The sequence below is a fragment of the Lissotriton helveticus genome, chromosome 4_1 (assembly GCF_964261635.1).
Source record: "Lissotriton helveticus chromosome 4_1, aLisHel1.1, whole genome shotgun sequence".
Lineage (NCBI taxonomy): Eukaryota > Metazoa > Chordata > Amphibia > Caudata > Salamandridae > Lissotriton > Lissotriton helveticus.
The window spans coordinates 1,783,105,417-1,783,114,337 of NC_136063.1; the positions used below are offsets into that span (position 1 = coordinate 1,783,105,417).

Here is an 8,921-nt window from a genome sequence, read left to right on the forward strand (position 1 = left end):
CAGCGTTAAAATTCTCACCGCTTTAGCGTCAGGAAACTGCCGCTAACGCAGCGATAATGGGCTTGATAATATGCCCTTGAGAATTCCAATAGAAGCCCATGTTCTGGTGTTAGCATGTGCTTCAATTGGAATTCTCTACGGCGTACAATACAATAAGACATAGTAGAATCAGTAGTTCTGTAGACTGAGATCTCTTTGAAACATCAACACGATGAAAAAGGAGGAGATTACCTCCTAGTCGATAAACACAAATAGCCTTTAGGACCAGCATGTGCCAAATTAGATTATGTATGATCGGTTACAAGGTTTGCATTTGCAAACACTCATTTTTGATGTATGTGGGCGGCAATAGTATGGAGAGAGAAGTGATTAAAGGATGTGTTCTTTGCCTCCTGTGCATAAAAACCTCCCATCCAATATGTCCAACTCACTGGTGCAGCCCCCTCCCCAAGTCATATCAGACCCCAGGAACCCTTTTTCCCAGACAGGAAATAACCAGAATGTAAGTCACAAAATATTAGAACATCAGAACAAGCATCAAGTCCCGCCTCCCTTTCCTGTGGAGGCTCTTGTGATGGACCCTAATGCTCAGTAACCAGTCCCTGATCATAGAGTGCAGGTGACGATCGGAGACCAGAGAATTGTGGGTACCCATTGCCATTAGGGCAGCTGGGTGTGGCTGGCGCTACTTCTTGCCACCGACCTTGATTGCGGACATGGTGACTTTGCCAGCACTGGCAACCTTCTTCTCAACCGCTTTGATAACTCCGACACCTACCGTCTGCCTCATGTCGCGGACAGCAAAACAACCAAGAGGAGGGTAGTTGGAGAAGCTCTTCACACACATAGGTTTGCCTGGAATCATTTCCACAATGGCTGCATCTCCTGACTTGAGTGCCTTCGGTGCATCTTCAAACTTCTTGCCAGATTGTCTGTCGATTTTTTTCTTCAGCTCAGCGAATTTGCAGGCAATGTGAGCGGTGCGGCAATCCAACACATGGGCGTATCCCTGGCTGACCTGGCCAGGGTGATTCAGAATAATGACCTGGGCTGTGAAGCTTCCAGCCTCCATTGGGGGATCGTTTTTGCTGTCACTGGCTACATTTCCTCTTCGGATATCTTTCACAGACACTTCTTCACGTTGAAGCCAACATTGTCACCTCGGAGAGCCTCCACCAGCACCTCGTGGTCCATCTCCACAGACTTTACTTCAGTGGTTACGTTACTGGGGGCAAAGGTCACCACCATGCCAGCCTTAATGATACCAGTTTCCACACGGCCCACTGGGACTGAGCCAATACCTCCTATCTTGTAGACGTCCTGCAGGGAAAGACGCAGGGGCTTGTCGTTGGGACGAATACCCGGGATGATGGAGTCTAGGGCTTCGAGCAGGGTGACCCCACTGGTGGATCCCTCCTTGGGGTCCACCTTCCAGCCCTTAAACCAGGCCATGATGGTGCTGGGCTCCAGCATGTTGTCCCCGTGCCAGCCGGAGATTGGCACAAATACCGCTGTGGCTGGGTTGTAACCGATTTTCTTGATGTAGGTGCTGACTTCCTTGGTGATTTCTTCGAAAAACTTCTGGCTGTAGGGGGTTCAGTGGAGTCCATCTTGTTCACACCAATGATCAGCTGCTTCACCACCAGGGTGTAGGCTAGCAGGGCATGCTCACGGGTCTGTCCGTTGTTGGAAATACCAGCTTCAAACTCACCCACGCCACCAGCCACAATCAGCACAGTCAGCCTGCGAGGTGCCGGTGATCATGTTCTTGATGAAATCCCTGTGCCCGGGGGCATCGATGATGGTGATGTAATACTTGGCAGTCTCAAACTTCCAGAGGGAAATGTCGATGGTGATACCAGGTTCCCTCTCCGCCTTTAGCTTGTCCAACACCCAAGCGTACTTGAAAGATCCTTTGCCCATCTCGGCTGCCGCTTTCTCGAACTTCTCGATGGTTCTCTTGTTGATGCCCCCACACTTGTAGATGAGGTGGCCGGTGGTGGTGGACTTGGCGGAGTCCACATGGCCGATAACCACGATGTTAATGTGGATCTTTTCCTTGCCCATTGCGGCAGAGTACTATGCTGGTGTCTCCCGGATCGGGCTGCGCTGGGCTATGGGGACCGTATCCACCAGGGCATTCTTTTAATTAAGAGGAAGGGGGCACACAGCACCTCCTCCCTGAACCAATAGTGTCCCCAAGGAAATCATAGTATTTCCTTATCTATAACTATAAGTGGTGACTTTCAGTGGCTTTTTAGATTAAAATGTTATCTTGTGAACAAACTATACTGTTACTTTAGCCTTTGTTTTTTCCCACCATGAGGTTGGTTGCAGGGCCTGTCCTGTGGACTGGGCCTTTAGCCACACCGCAGTGGGCAGCCAACCCCACAACTTTCACAAACCTTTCCACAAAAGCACTACTCGTTGCCTAGTTGGTGCATGGGATGTTTAAGGGTGATCCATCAGGCGGGACGTAAAAAAAAGGTGTTTCCAAAACGCAAAATCCACATGCACTTTCAATAGACTTTTTTTAACAGAGGTACCGCAAAAACTGCTGAACGGAATTGTTAGGTCTCTGTCAAGAAATTGTGCTTTTTGTGATTTGTTGTTAATCCAGTCAGACGTTTTAGAGAAATTAATGATCAAAAATATGAATATTGCTGGATGGTGGAGCTAGAGGGACTCTCGCAAGACTCTCTCAAACCCAATAAAAAAATAGAGTGTTCTGAATGGCTAGTATCTTATTTTTTCTTGGACCATCTCGCTCCTGCAGGAGCAAGACTCCCACTGGAGCGAGTGTTCTGATTAGATTCCTGGAACATGGGAGAAAATGTTGCAAGCACCCATCAGAGGACTCAGGAACCTATTGCCCTATTTATATATTGGAGGTATGTATACTCTGTTGCAACAGAGTATAAATACTACAAATATGAGGTTCTGCCAGCCTTTAAAAAATGGAGGTGGAACTTCAGTTTGACCACTGCGGTGACTACTCTGTCTCCGTTGCGGCCACACTTCTCCAATGGCCCTGGGGAGTAAGGGCCAGCGGCGAAATGGCTAAATGTTTGCCCACACAATTTGGATGGGTGGACTTGTGCAACTTTTTTTACTGTTTCTTACAGCAAGGTAAAACCTTGCTGTAAGGAACAGTAAAATCATTAGAATGTTTCCCCAGCCATGGGAAAAGAATCCCAAAATGAGTGGAGCATTGTATTTTTTTCTTTTCAAAAAGAAAATTAGTTTCAGGATATTCTTTTTGAAAAGAAAAATGATCTACTCTGTGCTACAGGGCTGGGTTCTGCTGATGCACCCCGTAGCAGAGAGTAAAATCCACTGACTGGTGGTCATTTAAAAATCTAGCAGGCGGTCCTTTAACCAGGGAAATGGAGTACTATACTCCATTTCCCAGGCAGACCCGCGGGTTGTCCACCAGAAATTAAATTAGGCCCATAGTCTCTTGTCCTGAGTTGCTTTTCAGAAAAAGATATAGGGGCAGGGTAAGGATACCCAGGCGTCATAGCCACCAAACAGTTTTTTTTATCCAAAATCCCAAGGGTATTGCATATATTTTTTTAAACAGCTGCTGTTATTAAATTAAGTAAAGTAAATTAATAAAGTAAGCCTGGGGGTCTCTATTTAAATATATTTGGGAAGGGGAGCAAGAGTGAGGCCCCTCAACGAGCCACTCTGGGTCTTGGTGACCCTGTCCCCTGGGGTTAAATGCACATTCAAGGTAATGGATCATGCTGCTCCCCCTCTCAGTACCTCTATTAGGCTACAGGGACCTCATCTCCTCGGGATAAATATGTATTTAAGGTTAGGGAGGCATGCAGCCCAGCCTCTGTCAGTCTTAGTGGATAACACCCCCAGGCTGGTATCCACCCCATGGGCCCCAAGAAGTGATATTACACAGTGTCCTGGGAAACCCACTGTGGTTCACTACCAGGATGAGTGTATACATACCTTGTCTGCACTGCACTCTCCCAGGAAGGGAATTTCACTTTAATTGGACCAGACTGCAGCAGTAAACAAATGCTGATCTCACCTCGGTGAATACAAAGGAAAGATAAGGGGGGAGGAAGCAAATCAACCGAGCACAGTTCACCCAAATGCATTCTGACTAATGCTTCCTTGAAAGCTGCTGTAGTTTTACACCAACGAAGGTGCAGGTAGTACTGTTATCTTTGGACACATGTTTATGGGCTTAGCCCTTCATCATGGTAGAGCAGAAGTGGTAGAGGCAGAGAAAAGACATCTCAGTTTGCTGAAATGCGACCCAAGTCACCACAGGTCACAGTACCACTCCACAGGCACCGAGGCACATCCCAGGTGAGCTTGTCAGCTCATTGGCTCAAGAGAGCCTTTAGAAGTGGGGAGGGAGCACACTGCTTCCTACCTTAGCACAGTTCATCGCATTGCATTCTCATAAATAAAGTACACTTACTTCAAATTTTCTGTCGTTTTCCATCATTGTGTTTAACCCCCTCCACTGCACCGAACGTTCCGCGCTGGTGCGGAATGTTCTATTGCGCGGGCGGGCCCGGAACATTCAGCGGACGTGGGTGCAACGTCCGCTGAGCGTGCGCCGCACGGAAGGGGTTAAAAGGCTCTCTTTTTTTTATGAGAACGTTTTTAAACAATTCCTATATTAATCACTTTTACATTGCATTGTTGCTTATACATATTGGTGATGTTCGGACAAAGGTGACAAAATGTTTCCTTGCTTTATTCTTGTGTTGTGACTCTTTGGCAGAGTCAATAAGTCTACCTTAGTGCAGGCAGGTCCTTCAAAACCAACCTCACACTGCATATGCCTGAAGGCCCTGCATGGCGTGGGGTAGTCTGCTCGTAAGGGTTTGGACACAGGACCTGGCTGGCTACCTGCAACCTTACAGGATTGGCTTTATGTAGGTTAATATTACTTTATGGGAACGAAAACACTAGAAATTGCTTGAAAAACACAAAGGTTAAGGTAACGTTATAGATAGGAATTGTAATAATACGTTACTTTATATTTTTTTTTAAACTTTAATCATTCACTGAAAAAAGCAAATGTTAAAATAAAGTTATAGTTTGGTGAAAAGTTTGGAGACAATATTTATTTTCAAACCAAAAAAAACACTGAAATTCACAAGTTATCATTAGTAACTATAACTCGCCCCCTAAAGTAACAAATCCCCCACTGTGCATCCTCTTCATCCATGCACAGCATGGGGGTGGCCGCAAGATCTTTACTCCAGACAGGCCCTGTTGTTGACCCACAGTGGGCACCTAACCCCCTCTGGTCACCCAATCTGTATTTACTTCCACTTTAAAAAAAAAAGAATTGTGTACCACATTTTCCCTACAGTAACCATCCCTCAGTTTTCACCCCATGGTACTGCAATACCTCAGGGTGGAATTTTGTACAGCAGGTCCTGTATGACAACCACAGTGCCTCAAGTTAGTGCCACACTGGGCCCTGCAGGAGTAACGAGGTGCCCAAAAAATAAAGAAACTTTTATTTACATTTTGTCTCAGATTAAGGTTGGCTAAGTGGAGGGGACGTGAAGATCGATGCATGGACAGACAGAATGGGGGGGCCCTGGGAGAGTAAGATATTATGGGTGGCACCCAATGTCTTGCAATGTACAGGCTTCTCCACAGGAAGTTAGTTTGCAGAGGAGGCCAGAAGCAGGGAAGAATTTCAGAAGGGAGAAAAGCAGTCTATTGGCACCATTTTGAGGTTGCTGGAGTCTTATACTAGCTTGTTGACTGCTAGGTAAAGAATGTTGCAATAGTCTAGCCGGGATAGAATTGCTGCCTGAATGATGGTCTGTTGAGTGCAAGGATCAATAAATACAAGAATGGGTTTGAGACCTCACAAGAGCCTAACACACATGCATGTCTTTAAAAGCTATTTTCTAAAAAATAACAAAAACACGCACACTATGAGTAATGATCTAACTTTTTACTAAATTTGGTGTAATTCTTTTGAGCTGTTTTTTCTGAATCAGGGAAAAACAATATTTTGGAACTGCTCTTTTTCTTGGCCCCCACTTAATGGGCCAGTGGCAATCTTTACATGAAGTACTCAAGGAGGATGATCTTTTGTACTTGAAAGCTTTGTGCAGATTTGTCAAATGGCGCCAAAGATATTAGCAAAACTATATATATTATTTATTGTTATTAATGTGCTTACCGCTGCATGATAAACTTACTTGTAAGCTCTGCAACCTCAATCCAGAGCAGGTCCAGCAGATACTGCTCACCTTATGGCCAATGCATCACCCCAGCATTGCACGATCTGCCCTGGGTATGTGCCCTGCTGGTGAGGTACCATTTGCATGTAGGGCTTCTTATTTTCCTAAAAAGATGTGCCCCTATTCAAGTCCTGCCTCCCGCTGCCAACAGAAGGAGAAAGTGGTCCAGCACTAAAAAAGCAAGTGCTGCCACCACCTCTTCTGAACAGATACGGGGTAACCAATTCTGAGGAGCACCATTGGCATATTCACAGACATGGGGCCCGATTCACAGAATGAACTTAAAACAAAATCCTAAAGTTACTACCATTTTGGTATTCACAGAATGCACTTACTACATTTGGCATTCACAGAATGAACTTACTACTTTTGGTATTCACAGAATGAACTTACTACTTTTGGTATTCACAGAATAGACTTACGACTACTAACTTTACGTCCGCACCCAGGCCAGAATTTCTGCTTCCGGGACGGAATTTACAGCTCTGCTGCGGAAATTACGACTCCAGCCCGGAAAATCTGCCTCTGCGGTGGAATTTCCGATTCCGGGACCGAATATACGATCTGTGTCTGTTGAATATTTTAGCCAAGGGCAAACACCTGTCCAAGTGCCTACCACCCCCCACCATGGATCAGCTGAAGCCAATTAACACTAATTGACCAGCACTACAAAACATATAAAAGCAGCACACATTGAGGGAACAGGTTTGGCCACAGAGAGTTCGTGTTCACAACGCTCACATTGCCAGAGAAAAATGGAACCAATGAGGAGAAAGAACTTTACTGCAGAGGAGACCCCTATGCTTGAGGAGTTCATAGTGAGGCACCACAAATGATTATATGGACTCCCACCCTACTGCACCAGTGGGTCACAGAAGGCAGCCCTATGGCAGCAATTAGCCACTGCTGTAACAGCATTGGGGGAGGAGAGGTGCACAGTACAGGACATCAAGCAGAAGTGGCATGTTGAAAAGGTGAAGGATAAGTACTACAGAATTGAATTAAGCAGGATCCTCCCTGCTGCATACCTTGGACCCCGCATCCGTCTCACCCCACTGAAGGAGGATATCCTTACCACAATACACCCCCACTTGGTCAATGGGCTGCCTGTCAGTGACGTCCGCTGCGTGGTACCAGGTAAATGGGATGAAAAGAAAATGTGCATGAAAAGATTGTCTGTGTTGCACTGTATTGTGAGTAAGGAACTTGTCAAAAGTGTAAATAAAAATATAGTCAGTCAGAGACTCATGTGTCACCTTCTGTATGTAGCACCACAAGTCCCAGAATCCTTTGCATTAGATATGGCAAAATCCCTCCCCCTTTTGAAAAAATAGGCACAGTACTGCTGCCGTACATACACAACCCTGCTAAGTAGCAATTGACAAATATTAATAGGGATGCGCCAGTACCAATGCAACATGCAAATCAACCCTTGCACAACCACGGATGCCTCGCATTTACATTGCGGTGCACTGTGGCGCAGGAATAGACAGATGTGTGTTGCATCTGATGGCAATAGGGGGTGCTTTGCTGGAGTTGTGCCGCAAGTGCGATGCAACTCCAACAATGTCCATGTACCGCCCATACCTAAAGTGCTGCGCCACTCCTTACATCTGCTTCAAGCAGCCGGAAGGTTGCATCACAGCGGCCTCTGAAAAGTGACATTTCACTGCAGCACTTTTACGAGGCATATCCCAAAGGAATGCCCACCCTGCCTACATCAAAGCTGGCGCAGATTCAATGTAGCGCAGAGCTTCACAAGGTGACGCTTCACCATAGAGGCATCACGTTGCGAATAATTCTAAATGTGTCGTCTGTTGTACACCACTGCTGTGTCACAGAAGTGACGCAACAGCAGTGTAAATCTTTATCAAGGGGCTTGTAAACCTGCCACAAATTATCCAAGAAGTAAATCACCCAGTGGCAGCCTAAATCACAAAGCAGAAGGTGTGATAATCATCAGATCTAAATTTGTTATACACATATTCTGTTGTTCATTACCTACTCTGCAAGGGCATTACATCCCCAACACACGGCTGCTCCTACCTGTCCCGTCTGTGGCAGTACGTCAACCCTAGAATAATCCTGGCAGAATGCTCATTAATTGGGCCTTTCACCTCCACCGTATGTTGTATGTGTTGTACAACACTGTTGTCCTGCATCACAATATGCTCACATATGTCATTTGAACACATGGCAGATCAGACCCTGGTGGCAAATGAGAGGATGACACAAAATGTATGCATGAGTGCAGAATGGACATACAATAGAACAATATGTCACATGAACTGACCAAAATACACCAGGCTTGCAATTCAACCTTTGAGGGTGTAGGGGCTGGTTAAGTGAATCTTCATGCAGTTACAACTGAAACATAACTTGGCTGAAGAGCAACACAATAATCCAGTGCAGGCGGGAAGCCTCAAAGCTTCACAGCTCATCCGTAATGTGAGATCATAACCAAATGTCGTTTTCTGCTTGTCTCCTCTTCTGCCGTATTCACATGTATAAGTGAGTGTTTGACTTATGAGGTTTGGATGTCTGCTGTACAAGACACCATCCGTTGTCAGCTAAGTAGTACCATGATGTTGGAAATAGAGTATGGGAACAGAGGACAGTCAAAGGATGGACATAAGAAATCTGTGTTCTACAGATACATGCAAGTGCAACACTCCC

The 8,921-nt window shown here is 45.7% G+C and overlaps 1 pseudogene; it reads right to left on the bottom strand.

Moving 5' to 3' along the window:
• Positions 1-685: 685 nt before the first annotated feature.
• On the bottom strand, positions 686-2,110 carry LOC144827682 (elongation factor 1-alpha, oocyte form pseudogene; annotated as a pseudogene).
• Between the last annotated feature and the right edge of the window lie 6,811 nt (positions 2,111-8,921).